This window comes from Ostrinia furnacalis, unplaced genomic scaffold (assembly GCF_004193835.3).
Source record: "Ostrinia furnacalis isolate ACB-3 unplaced genomic scaffold, ASM419383v2 OfSCF4153, whole genome shotgun sequence".
In the NCBI taxonomy this organism is placed as follows: domain Eukaryota; kingdom Metazoa; phylum Arthropoda; class Insecta; order Lepidoptera; family Crambidae; genus Ostrinia; species Ostrinia furnacalis.
This window is the reverse complement of record NW_021134392.1, coordinates 1,018,809-1,032,511: the sequence shown is the minus strand read 5'-3', so window position 1 is coordinate 1,032,511 and position 13,703 is coordinate 1,018,809. Positions and strand designations below refer to the sequence as shown.

General features: G+C 34.6%; 1 protein-coding gene across 3 annotated transcripts in view; it reads left to right on the top strand.

Moving 5' to 3' along the window:
* LOC114358962 (cationic amino acid transporter 2-like) overlaps positions 1-13,703 on the top strand; it is a 120,768-nt gene that overhangs the window by 86,429 nt on the left and 20,636 nt on the right. Inside the window, exon 1 of one of the 3 annotated variants that reach the window (XM_028313158.1) lies at positions 157-312. The exons of the other annotated variants lie outside the window; for them this stretch is intronic. The gene's annotated coding sequence lies outside the window, so the exon portion shown is untranslated. Of the gene's footprint in view, positions 1-156; positions 313-13,703 lie in introns of those variants that run through there. 3 annotated transcript variants of the gene reach the window in all.

The following is a 13,703-nucleotide window of genomic DNA, read 5'->3' as shown; positions in this document are numbered from 1 at the left end:
AATAGACAATTAATGAACGATAAGAGGGCAGCACACTCACCGTATTACGCGCCCTAACTATTCATAAAATTAAATAAGGTAGGTAGTTTATTTACATTCCCCACTTTAAAATTGAGATATCGCCCGTCAAAACAAACAGCCTAGCTACAAATGCCATGAATGAAGTGCACCACTCTAAAACCTTCGGCAGTTAGCTCAGTGGACGCGCACGCGCCGGCCGTACGCGACTTGCCTTCGATCGACACGCGTCTGCGTCAGTGATACTTATTGTGTTCTTTCCTATGTGCTGGAACACCTGTTGATTTCTTTAAGGTCAGTTTTAATTTTATATGTGTAAAGTGAAAATTTAAAATTTTCAGAAAAAAATTCAAGTGCGCATATGATGAAAACCTGAAAACTTTGTTTTCAGTCGCCTACGGTCATTGCTTTTTTTTTCATTTATAGAGTATTAAGTGTGGGTAGGATTTCGTGTGCGTAAAATAACCAATTATGTTTTAATTCACCTTGACGATAACATTCGCCGCTTGCGTTTAGGCAATAGTAAAAAGTAAGATTCGATCTTGTATCGAACATTGAAATGAACGGTTGGTTGTTATTTATTATTTGGATGGAGGCACATCCAGCTAAACTCACCGGTATCATGTAGTTCTAAAGGCACGAGGTGTAAGGTAATAACTGAAATAACGTGCGGCTGGTTTTGCTACGTTGGATTGGATACATTGGATTTTAGATAAAACTTAAACAAAATGAGTTATTCTGCTACTCAAATACTTAAAAACATTGACTATATGGGATATCAATATCAATTTTGTTTTTGAGACTTTATTTTAATGAAAAGGCTTCAGTCTATACTCAGATGCGTTGTCCTGAAAATACGTTCAAAAACTTCAAGTTCATTCTGTATACGTACTTCCATGTTGCTTTGGACTCCATTCGTTATAGCTTTTGTAAAAGGAGTGGATTATTCCACTTGCAAAATTATTCCACTGCAAAGTGAAACGCTTTAAAATTCGCAGTGGAATCTGACATTGCCCCACAATAAAATATTTCATTTTACGACGACAATATCGACGACAATATAAAATAGCTGATCAAGAAGTTACAATGTTGCTGTATCTTATAACGCTTCGAAAACCGTTATTCCTGTTGCAATCGGCTTTTGTTTACATCTGTATGAAAGGATTGCTTAGCAGTCATATAAAAATAGGTTAACACCCTCTACAAACTACAAGTCCTCTAGAAACTACAAGTGCCAGGAGTCTCAAATTTTGCATGGGGGTTCCTTTTAGAACGTGGTGGGTGCTCACTAAGACGCGATTGTTAAGTATATAATAATTTTATTTAGAATATTGCTCTTGGCTGTATGTTGATGAATGGTTTGGTCATAGAGCAATAAAATATTGTCTATGTAATAAAAAAAAAAAAGTTTGTCTATTACTGTGGTCTAGGAACAGTGTTCTTACTTGCAATAAATGTGCATCAGAAAATCTCAATTTCATTGATATATTCCATCAAAACCTACCAATTAACAGGTTATGGGCCCAGGAAATCTCTGGAAATTGAAGATCAGTGGAAAACAATAACTTCGTATTTAGTCAAATAGTGTGAAAATTGCAGAGTCATAACCTCCAAAATGGACACGCGCTCAATGAGTGTGGAAAAATTCGACGGAAATAATTTCCGTCAATGGAAATTCCAGATCAAGTGTGCTCTGAAAGCCAAGGGTATTGATATAACTGAAAGAAAGCCAGAAGGAGACAGTACTACTTGGATGAAAAATGACGGAATGGCCATGTTCATAATAACCTCAAACATGGACTTGAAACAAATAACTTTGATAGAGAACTGTGAAACTGCAAGTGAAATTATGTTGAAACTAGAATCAATTTACGAACAAAAAAGTGAATTGAACAAGATGATTATTCAAGAAAGGTTTTATCAATACAAAATGTCTCCTAGTGACACTATTGCTCAACACATTTCCAAAATTGAAAACTTGGCCAAGCAGTTGAAAGAAAGTGGGGAAATCGTGAGTGATACAGCCATCATGACAAAAATACTTGGTACTTTGCCTGCAAAGTATAGAACTCTTCGACAAGCGTGGTTGTCATTAGATCCTTCAAAGCAAAATATCATCAATTTGACTGCCCGTCTACTTGATGAAGAAGCAAGTTTAACTTGTGAGGAAGAGCAAGAAACTGCCTTGTTAGTTACAAATTCTAAAGGCAAAGGACAATCAAAAACAAATGAACACAATAGTGATGGTCCAAAACAAAACAAGAATAACAAACATCGCTTCGAGTGTTATAATTGTGGAAAGAGAGGTCACTTTGCTAAGGAATGTCGAGCACCAAAAAGGTTTACAAGGAAGCCTGATAATATGCTGGCATTTAATATAGAAAACAAGATTGAGTTAAGTGATCAGAATATTTGGATCTTAGACAGTGGCGCTTCAGCTCATATAACCTACAAAAGAGACATATTTTTGGACTTGAAGGAATGCAATCAAAAGACATTGACTCTCGGAAATGAACATGTGGTTGAAGTATGTGGAATTGGAAGAATAATGATAGAAAGATATGTGAATGGAAAATGGCATTCAGGAATATTGAATGATGTACTTTTTGTTCCAAGTTTAAGAAGAAATTTATTTTCCGAGGGTGTAATAATGCGTCAAGGTTATTCAATTACAAAGAAAGGAAATAGTGCATTAATTTATTTGAACAAAGAAGTGGTAATGAGTGCAGAAATAAAAACAAATAACCTATATGAATTGAATATTAAGCCAGTAATTCCTGCAAAATGCAATTTAGTACAAGACAATATTGACATTAGAAAGTGGCATGAAAGATTGGGTCACATAAATTTGAAAGAAATCAAAAACATGAATGTTGACAATGTGGCTGAAGGTTTGAAAATAAAAGGCAATGCAGAAGAAAACTACACCTGTGAAGCATGTGCTTATGGTAAACAACATCGGCTACCGTTTCGAAAATCTTCAATTGACTTGTAACAGTTGTAACATTGCTGACATAAATTTCTTGACCTTTTAAATAATTTTGGTGGAATTGGCATTTCGAATAATAAATATAAATTGTATAATTTCTAATCTAAATGTAATTAATATTTGTATAATTTGTGAATACGCCTGAAAAGGTAGAATTTGGAGCGTTTCTATTATTAAGCCATGTATCTGCTATTGTTTACCTAAATTCACATTCACAATAAAGTTCATTTTCATTTTTCATTTTCATTTTTCATTTTCATTTTTCATTTTCATTTTTCATTTTCATTTTTCATTTTCATTTTTTTTCAANGAAGCATGTGCTTATGGTAAACAACATCGGCTACCGTTTCGAAAATCTTCAAGAAGTGAAATACAGCCAGGGGATCTGGTGTATAGCGATGTATGCGGCCCAATGAGTCAGACATCAATACAAGGTATGAGATACTTCGTGTTATTCAAAGATGCCAAGACTAGCTACAGATGTGTGTATTTTATGAGAAATAAAAGTGATGTATTAGATTATTTTAAAATCTATAATGCCATGATCAAGAACAAATACATGCACAGTGTCAAAATCTTACACACCGATAACGGAAAGGAATATGTCAATACTGCATTTAAGGAGTACATGGAGAAAGAAGGCATAACACATGAGCTCACAGCACCCTACACTCCAGAACAGAACGGACGTGCAGAGAGGGAGTTTCGAACCATAGTAGAGAGTGCTCGCTCTATGTTATATGCTCGAGATGTCCCATTATACTTATGGGCAGAAGCTGTCAATACAGCAGTATATCTACTCAACAGGACTTCTTCAAGTCAATCTCCCAATAAAACACCTTTTGAGTCATGGACTGGTGTAAAACCTCAATTGGATCATGTGCGGGTGTTTGGAAGCGAAGGATATGTACACATACCAGACCAACTAAGAAAGAAACTAGAGAAGAAGAGTGAGAAAATGATATTAGTAGGATACGACAACAACAATTACAGAATGTTCAATACAAGGAATAAACAAATAAAAATATCAAGAAATGTAATTTTCGACGAAGACAAAGCACCTGAAATGAGAAGAAATATATCAAAAATTTTAGTAGATGAAGAAGATGACAAAACTCAAGAAGACACACAAGTACACGATCCCAATGACACTTCATCGACATTAGAAAACTCGGTTGAAAGTTTGCACAGCTGTCAAGAAGACGATGATCCCAGTTATGAACCATCTCAAGAGATAGAAGACATAGAAGAAAGACAAATAAATCTAAGACCTCGATATAATAGAAATTATGAAGCAAACTTTGTGGAATTTACAGTGCCATCCACATATGAAGAGGCCATGAGGGATTCCCAAAAAGATAAGTGGTCTAAAGCTGTCAATGAAGAACTTGAAGCACATGAAGACAATAAGACCTGGACTGCTGTCAAAAGAACAAACCAAAGAACCTTATCTGCCAAGTGGGTCTTTGCCATAAAAAGAGATGAAAATGGAGAGGTAACAAGGTATAAAGCTCGTTTATGTGCACGTGGGTTCAGGCAAGTAAAGGGCATTGACTATGAAGAAATATTTTCACCAACTATCAGGTATGATTCCATTAGAATTATTCTATCTCTCGCAGCTAAATACAATTTTGCAATTCAACAGTTCGATGTCAAAACAGCTTTTCTAAATGGCAATCTGGATGAGGACATATATTTAGAAGTCCCAGAGGGAGTGTCAGTGAGTAATGATTATATTTTAAAATTGAATAAAGCTCTCTACGGCCTTAAGCAAGCATCCAGATGTTGGAATAAAAAGTTCACTAATTTTCTAAAAGATTATGGTTTTACACAGTCACAGGCAGACAATTGTATATATGTAGGAGAATTTAATGGCATAAAAATTTACTTATTAATTTTTGTAGATGACTGTCTTGTGGTCTCCTCAAGTGAAGACCTGATAAAACAAATTATAGTCTATTTGAAACAAGCTTTTAAAATTAAAGAATTAAATTTAACTTATTTTGTGGGTATGCAAATAATAAAAGATAATAATCACATTATCATTCATCAAAGAAATTATATAGAACAGATCATAAAAAGATTTAACATGAATGATGCTAATCCTGTAAAAACCCCATCTGATGTAAATGTAACAATCTCTAAAAATCTAGATGAAGAAATTGTAAACTTTCCGTATAGAGAACTAATAGGTTCACTGTTGTTCTTATGTTCTGTGTCACGACCAGACATCAGTTTTATAGTAAACTTGTTAAGCAGATATGTAAACAGTCCTAAAAGACAACATGTAAATGCCGCGAAACGCATTGTAAGATACTTAATTGATACAAAAGATTTATGTATTTCTTATGGAGAGAGCAGCAGTCTTACAGGATATTCTGATTCAGATTTTGCAAGTGACTTAGACACTAGGAAGTCTACTACTGGATACATTTTCTTATTGAATGGAGGACCAATCACTTGGTCTAGTCAAAAACAAAAGACTATTGCCCTCTCTACAACAGAAGCGGAATTTGTAGCCGCTAGTGAGTCTGCTAAGGAAGTTATGTGGTTGAAACAAATGTTATCTGACCTAGGTGAAATGTATGATTGTATTACCCTGCACGTAGATAACCAAAGTGCAATAAAGTTGATAAATAATCCTATCTATCACAAAAGAACTAAGCACATAGATGTCAAATATAACTTTATAAGAGAGAAGGTAGAAGAAGGCATATTAAAGATTAATTATATTTCCAGTTCCAATCAATTAGCAGACATTTTAACAAAATCTTTACCAACTCAAACATTTGTATTTTTAAGAGATCATTTGTTGTCTAAGTATTAATGTAAACAGATTTTCATTTTACACATAGTAACAGTATGTGGAAATTAAAATTATAGAGAGGGTGTTAAGTATATAATAATTTTATTTAGAATATTGCTCTTGGCTGTATGTTGATGAATGGTTTGGTCATAGAGCAATAAAATATTGTCTATGTAATAAAAAAAAAAAAGTTTGTCTATTACTGTGGTCTAGGAACAGTGTTCTTACTTGCAATAAATGTGCATCAGAAAATCTCAATTTCATTGATATATTCCATCAAAACCTACCAATTAACAGCGATTTTACGAAACTCCACCCCTAAGGGGGTAAAACGGGATCTACGCGTACGAAGTTGCGGGCGGCCGCTAGTAGTAAATAAAAGCACAAAACGCATTATTCTTATTAATCTTTAATTAAGCACAAAACTCAATTCAAATTCAAGCAGAGATTAAAGTCAGTGATTATGTACTTAGTTTAATTTAAGTACTTAAACCAATGTAGACCTTGATGCTTGATGCATACCAGCGAATCTAGTTTTGAACGTTAGATTAAAAGGGCCGAAGTCCTTCAAGCACTGCGTTAATAGTTTGCAGTTTGTTATTGTACCTTATTATCATCAGTTTGCAGTTGATTTATTAAGGAAAGAAAGGGTTTTCCAACTGTCACTATTGTTGATGTACCATTTCTTAATAAGTACTTGTATAAACGCACTCGAATCATTGTATGTTAGGTAAAAGCAGGCNGTACAAAGTAGGCACACTAGAATCAATTTACGAACAAAAAAGTGAATTGAACAAGATGATTATTCAAGAAAGGTTTTATCAATACAAAATGTCTCCTAGTGACACTATTGCTCAACACATTTCCAAAATTGAAAACTTGGCCAAGCAGTTGAAAGAAAGTGGGGAAATCGTGAGTGATACAGCCATCATGACAAAAATACTTGGTACTTTGCCTGCAAAGTATAGAACTCTTCGACAAGCGTGGTTGTCATTAGATCCTTCAATGCAAAATATCATCAATTTGACTGCCCGTCTACTTGATGAAGAAGCAAGTTTAACTTGTGAGGAAGAGCAAGAAACTGCCTTGTTAGTTACAAATTCTAAAGGCAAAGGACAATCAAAAACAAATGAACACAATAGTGATGGTCCAAAACAAAACAAGAATAACAAACATCGCTTCGAGTGTTATAATTGTGGAAAGAGAGGTCACTTTGCTAAGGAATGTCGAGCACCAAAAAGGTTTACAAGGAAGCCTGATAATATGCTGGCATTTAATATAGAAAACAAGATTGAGTTAAGTGATCAGAATATTTGGATCTTAGACAGTGGCGCTTCAGCTCATATAACCTACAAAAGAGACATATTTTTGGACTTGAAGGAATGCAATCAAAAGACATTGACTCTCGGAAATGAACATGTGGTTGAAGTATGTGGAATTGGAAGAATAATGATAGAAAGATATGTGAATGGAAAATGGCATTCAGGAATATTGAATGATGTACTTTTTGTTCCAAGTTTAAGAAGAAATTTATTTTCCGAGGGTGTAATAATGCGTCAAGGTTATTCAATTACAAAGAAAGGAAATAGTGCATTAATTTATTTGAACAAAGAAGTGGTAATGAGTGCAGAAATAAAAACAAATAACCTATATGAATTGAATATTAAGCCAGTAATTCCTGCAAAATGCAATTTAGTACAAGACAATATTGACATTAGAAAGTGGCATGAAAGATTGGGTCACATAAATTTGAAAGAAATCAAAAAAATGAGTCAGACATCAATACAAGGTATGAGATACTTCGTGTTATTCAAAGATGCCAAGACTAGCTACAGATGTGTGTATTTTATGAGAAATAAAAGTGATGTATTAGATTATTTTAAAATCTATAATGCCATGATCAAGAACAAATACATGCACAGTGTCAAAATCTTACACACCGATAACGGAAAGGAATATGTCAATACTGCATTTAAGGAGTACATGGAGAAAGAAGGCATAACACATGAGCTCACAGCACCCTACACTCCAGAACAGAACGGACGTGCAGAGAGGGAGTTTCGAACCATAGTAGAGAGTGCTCGCTCTATGTTATATGCTCGAGATGTCCCATTATACTTATGGGCAGAAGCTGTCAATACAGCAGTATATCTACTCAACAGGACTTCTTCAAGTCAATCTCCCAATAAAACACCTTTTGAGTCATGGACTGGTGTAAAACCTCAATTGGATCATGTGCGGGTGTTTGGAAGCGAAGGATATGTACACATACCAGACCAACTAAGAAAGAAACTAGAGAAGAAGAGTGAGAAAATGATATTAGTAGGATACGACAACAACAATTACAGAATGTTCAATACAAGGAATAAACAAATAAAAATATCAAGAAATGTAATTTTCGACGAAGACAAAGCACCTGAAATGAGAAGAAATATATCAAAAATTTTAGTAGATGAAGAAGATGACAAAACTCAAGAAGACACACAAGTACACGATCCCAATGACACTTCATCGACATTAGAAAACTCGGTTGAAAGTTTGCACAGCTGTCAAGAAGACGATGATCCCAGTTATGAACCATCTCAAGAGATAGAAGACATAGAAGAAAGACAAATAAATCTAAGACCTCGATATAATAGAAATTATGAAGCAAACTTTGTGGAATTTACAGTGCCATCCACATATGAAGAGGCCATGAGGGATTCCCAAAAAGATAAGTGGTCTAAAGCTGTCAATGAAGAACTTGAAGCACATGAAGACAATAAGACCTGGACTGCTGTCAAAAGAACAAACCAAAGAACCTTATCTGCCAAGTGGGTCTTTGCCATAAAAAGAGATGAAAATGGAGAGGTAACAAGGTATAAAGCTCGTTTATGTGCACGTGGGTTCAGGCAAGTAAAGGGCATTGACTATGAAGAAATATTTTCACCAACTATCAGGTATGATTCCATTAGAATTATTCTATCTCTCGCAGCTAAATACAATTTTGCAATTCAACAGTTCGATGTCAAAACAGCTTTTCTAAATGGCAATCTGGATGAGGACATATATTTAGAAGTCCCAGAGGGAGTGTCAGTGAGTAATGATTATATTTTAAAATTGAATAAAGCTCTCTACGGCCTTAAGCAAGCATCCAGATGTTGGAATAAAAAGTTCACTAATTTTCTAAAAGATTATGGTTTTACACAGTCACAGGCAGACAATTGTATATATGTAGGAGAATTTAATGGCATAAAAATTTACTTATTAATTTTTGTAGATGACTGTCTTGTGGTCTCCTCAAGTGAAGACCTGATAAAACAAATTATAGTCTATTTGAAACAAGCTTTTAAAATTAAAGAATTAAATTTAACTTATTTTGTGGGTATGCAAATAATAAAAGATAATAATCACATTATCATTCATCAAAGAAATTATATAGAACAGATCATAAAAAGATTTAACATGAATGATGCTAATCCTGTAAAAACCCCATCTGATGTAAATGTAACAATCTCTAAAAATCTAGATGAAGAAATTGTAAACTTTCCGTATAGAGAACTAATAGGTTCACTGTTGTTCTTATGTTCTGTGTCACGACCAGACATCAGTTTTATAGTAAACTTGTTAAGCAGATATGTAAACAGTCCTAAAAGACAACATGTAAATGCCGCGAAACGCATTGTAAGATACTTAATTGATACAAAAGATTTATGTATTTCTTATGGAGAGAGCAGCAGTCTTACAGGATATTCTGATTCAGATTTTGCAAGTGACTTAGACACTAGGAAGTCTACTACTGGATACATTTTCTTATTGAATGGAGGACCAATCACTTGGTCTAGTCAAAAACAAAAGACTATTGCCCTCTCTACAACAGAAGCGGAATTTGTAGCCGCTAGTGAGTCTGCTAAGGAAGTTATGTGGTTGAAACAAATGTTATCTGACCTAGGTGAAATGTATGATTGTATTACCCTGCACGTAGATAACCAAAGTGCAATAAAGTTGATAAATAATCCTATCTATCACAAAAGAACTAAGCACATAGATGTCAAATATAACTTTATAAGAGAGAAGGTAGAAGAAGGCATATTAAAGATTAATTATATTTCCAGTTCCAATCAATTAGCAGACATTTTAACAAAATCTTTACCAACTCAAACATTTGTATTTTTAAGAGATCATTTGTTGTCTAAGTATTAATGTAAACAGATTTTCATTTTACACATAGTAACAGTATGTGGAAATTAAAATTATAGAGAGGGTGTTAAGTATATAATAATTTTATTTAGAATATTGCTCTTGGCTGTATGTTGATGAATGGTTTGGTCATAGAGCAATAAAATATTGTCTATGTAATAAAAAAAAAAAAACGCTTCTCGATTCTGCGATACGATTGGTCGTTCAACAGCGTGCGTCAGCTGTTTTGACCAATCGTATCGCAGAATCAGAAACGCGTCTGGATTGTAGACGTTAATAAAAGTTACCGTAATCGGGGCTCTGGCTCACTCCGCGCGGTACATCCGATAATTACCTATAGCGCAGCGCCCCGCCGGCGGATATTATATCAGTCGAGTGTCACGCGCGCGCTCGTCAGGACGCTGGCGTGCGTTGTAGTACCTAATTCTATGATCGAAGTATTATTACAAAATGGACGTAAATAGAAATAAATATTATTGTACGGCGTTCGGGTGTTTAAATTCGAAAAGAAATCTACCGGATTTATCTCTTTTTTCGCTTCCCAAAGATGCTGAAAGGTATGTTGGCCATGTAGGTAATCAATAATTCTTAGGATAGTATAGGAACCTAACCTACCATGACTACTGCTCAGAATGCGTTCGTTCGTTTCAGCAAATTAATGACGTCCACTGCTGGACAAAGGCCTCTCCCAAGGTTTTCCATAATGAATGCGTACTTACCTACATACGTACCTCATTACAAATAAGTATATTAAGTATTTTTTTACTAGACACTACTAGACAGCAACCCTAACAGCGTAAAAGGAGTTCAGAGGCACGCGATAGAAAGAGACAAAACTTGTAGGTGAATAAAATTGTAGGTACGTAGTGCTGTGCGAGCTGAATTCCACTGTATCGCGTCGTAGCAAGACTCGCATTTATTTAAATCGTCTTGCGGAGTAAACCTTCTGTACCTGTACTATTACTTATTCTGTGGTAAAAGGCGCAAGGATGTCGTCCATTAGTAATGGCAGTCATTAAAACCTTTAAAAACCCCGAAGAATAACAACTCAAAGTTTTCCTCCATAATTTATTTGTATTATTTACATTACCTAATTAGTACCAGTTTTTTCGTCGTCTCTTCGCATCGAGTATAACTTATATCTATGCATCTATGCCATGTATCGGAACGGAAACTTATTCAAAATAATTAGCATGTGAACTTATTACAATGTTATGAAATATAAACGAATATGAGAATGCGGCTTACTATAACCAAAATAATTGACAAAAGAAAATCTGAGCACAAAATGAGATCATTATTGTTATGTTACTGGCCTTAGTTTCCCAGAGCAGGAAGCGGTGTGAACTAATTCATCTCGCCGATAGCTTCCTGGCAAAAACTAAGCAACTTGATCAATTACCTACTCAATCGAATCAGTTAATGAATTTCGTGAAGAAGAGTAACGCAACATCAGAGACTGTTTGTCACGCCTCCATGGAAATGCGACAAAAACAGGACAGACGCCCGAGGCGTGCATCAGTCCTTATCGAAGTAGGCAGTACCTATCCACTTTCAAGCGACTAATTTTCAGACAAAATGTTACATTTGTTGTACAACAAATATCTTGTTATCGGCACTGTTTATCATCATGGTAGTTTTTATCATTCATTCATTTTTATCATCATCATTCATTCATCATTTATTTTAAATTCTTTATAAAAAATAAATTGAGTTTTAAGTGCTAGCAATATTCAAATCTATTATAATCTTAGATTTAAATAAATTATGGAGCTGTCTGAACAATGTTACTGTCAACATTGTCGACTATTTCTTGGTAAGAATCATTTTCTTGTGGCCGTTTTGACATTTCAGCTATTCTTATATCCATGTTAATTTTTTTTAAAGATGATACTTTTATTTTTTATCTTAATATTAAGAACTAGGTAATTGGTACTTAATGATGCAAAGGGGAAAATCTCTCAAAAAATATATTTCTTAGTATATTAAAAAAAAAGTGATCTTATGATATTTGTAAATTACATTTTAATTGAATTGCATTTTCTCACACTTTATTAATGAAATGCGTCATTAAGAGCCAGTGGTATACCTATTTTATTGGCCATGCCGGGTGCACGTGATTATTTTATTACAAAATCCATACCCCACTTAAGGTACAAAAATTACATTCTTCATAAAAAATATAAAAAAGTTGTATGTAACAAATCTTCAAAAACTTGCTCATATTATTATTAGAAATAAGATGTTATTTAGCTGTATTGTAAACGTATATTGCGTTAAATATGTCCCATTTGCGATTTCATAAGTTACGCTTTTGATCGATAGAAAGAAAGCTGTTGCGAGACGTTATTTGAATTCGACCACGAATCCGCAAGCAAAGGCCGCGCAGTTTGGCAAACCGTCACAACAACAACTCATTGTGTATGTAATTGAAAAGCAAAGTATACTGCGCTCGCTCGTGCTACGCGGCCCGCGTATGCGGGCTCTACGAAAGCCTTCGTGGAAATTAGATCATTAAAATTTCCAATGAAAACTAATTTAATTTTGATGAAATGATACTGTAAAATCATTGTTGGTGTTGTTACAACATTTTTGTGTGTTACTTATCATTGTACACAAATAAACAACACTTTACTGAGGTCCAAGCCATAATGCCTGAACGAACTAGTCGGAAAATTACTGAAATTAATCAGTGTACAAGCTTTACGATTACTTAAATATTACTTACTATGTACACTAACCACGTACTTAGACCATGTTTCTATATTATTCTCTAGTTTTCCTCTTTCAAATTTTCCGAAAAGTTCATCTCAAACGATTTTCATTTAAGCTTTTAAAGTAGGCTTCTAGGCGTAAATTAGCATAACTACTTTCTATTCGCTGGACACTGAAATATGGACATGACCCTAGGCCAGCTTGATAACGGATAGGTTTTAACTACGACAGTATACTAAATAGCGTCTGTTTTGCGACGTTTATGTACATTTTAATTCGTTGGGTGTATTTACTTAGTATTATATCAAATAAAATATCTTGTTTTGAAAAGGTTTGCCATTACATAACGCAAGTAAAATTGAAGCATTTTATGGTATTCTTGTAATGTTATGAATAGTGGTAACAATGTGTTACCGATTACGACATCCACAATCATCGATACCTTGACGACTTAGATCTGCACGTGGCTTACATTTTTGCATTATAAGAGCAACACACTCGGTGTACCTAGCACCATAATGCAGATAAAGCTGCGCTACACCGAAGATCGGAATACGTATAAATGCATTTCAAATATCCTAGGGGAGACCGAGGAGAGTCGTGACAGAGGAGAGTTTGTGCCATTGTCTATTTTTGGCAAAATATTACCTATCAGTGAAGTTAATAAGTTCCAAAAAATGCGCCTCTGTCACATCTCTCCTCGGTCTCCCCTACATACGCTGCACGGGCTGCACCGCTACTTATAGTGTGAGTCTTGCTCTTGATAAAGTGCACATATGAAAATAGGTGAAACTGGACACATTTTTAACGCAGAAAAAAAATACAAAAATATTTGAGATTTTTGTAAAATATAATTGTATGTATAGTTCAGGGCATATTCATTAGACTTTCCTTCTAACTATCCTATATCTAAGACTGACGTCCCAGCAAACTCATTCTAGATTCCCTGCGTCACATAATTTTTACGCCTTATTAATCAACCCTGCGTCCACGGCC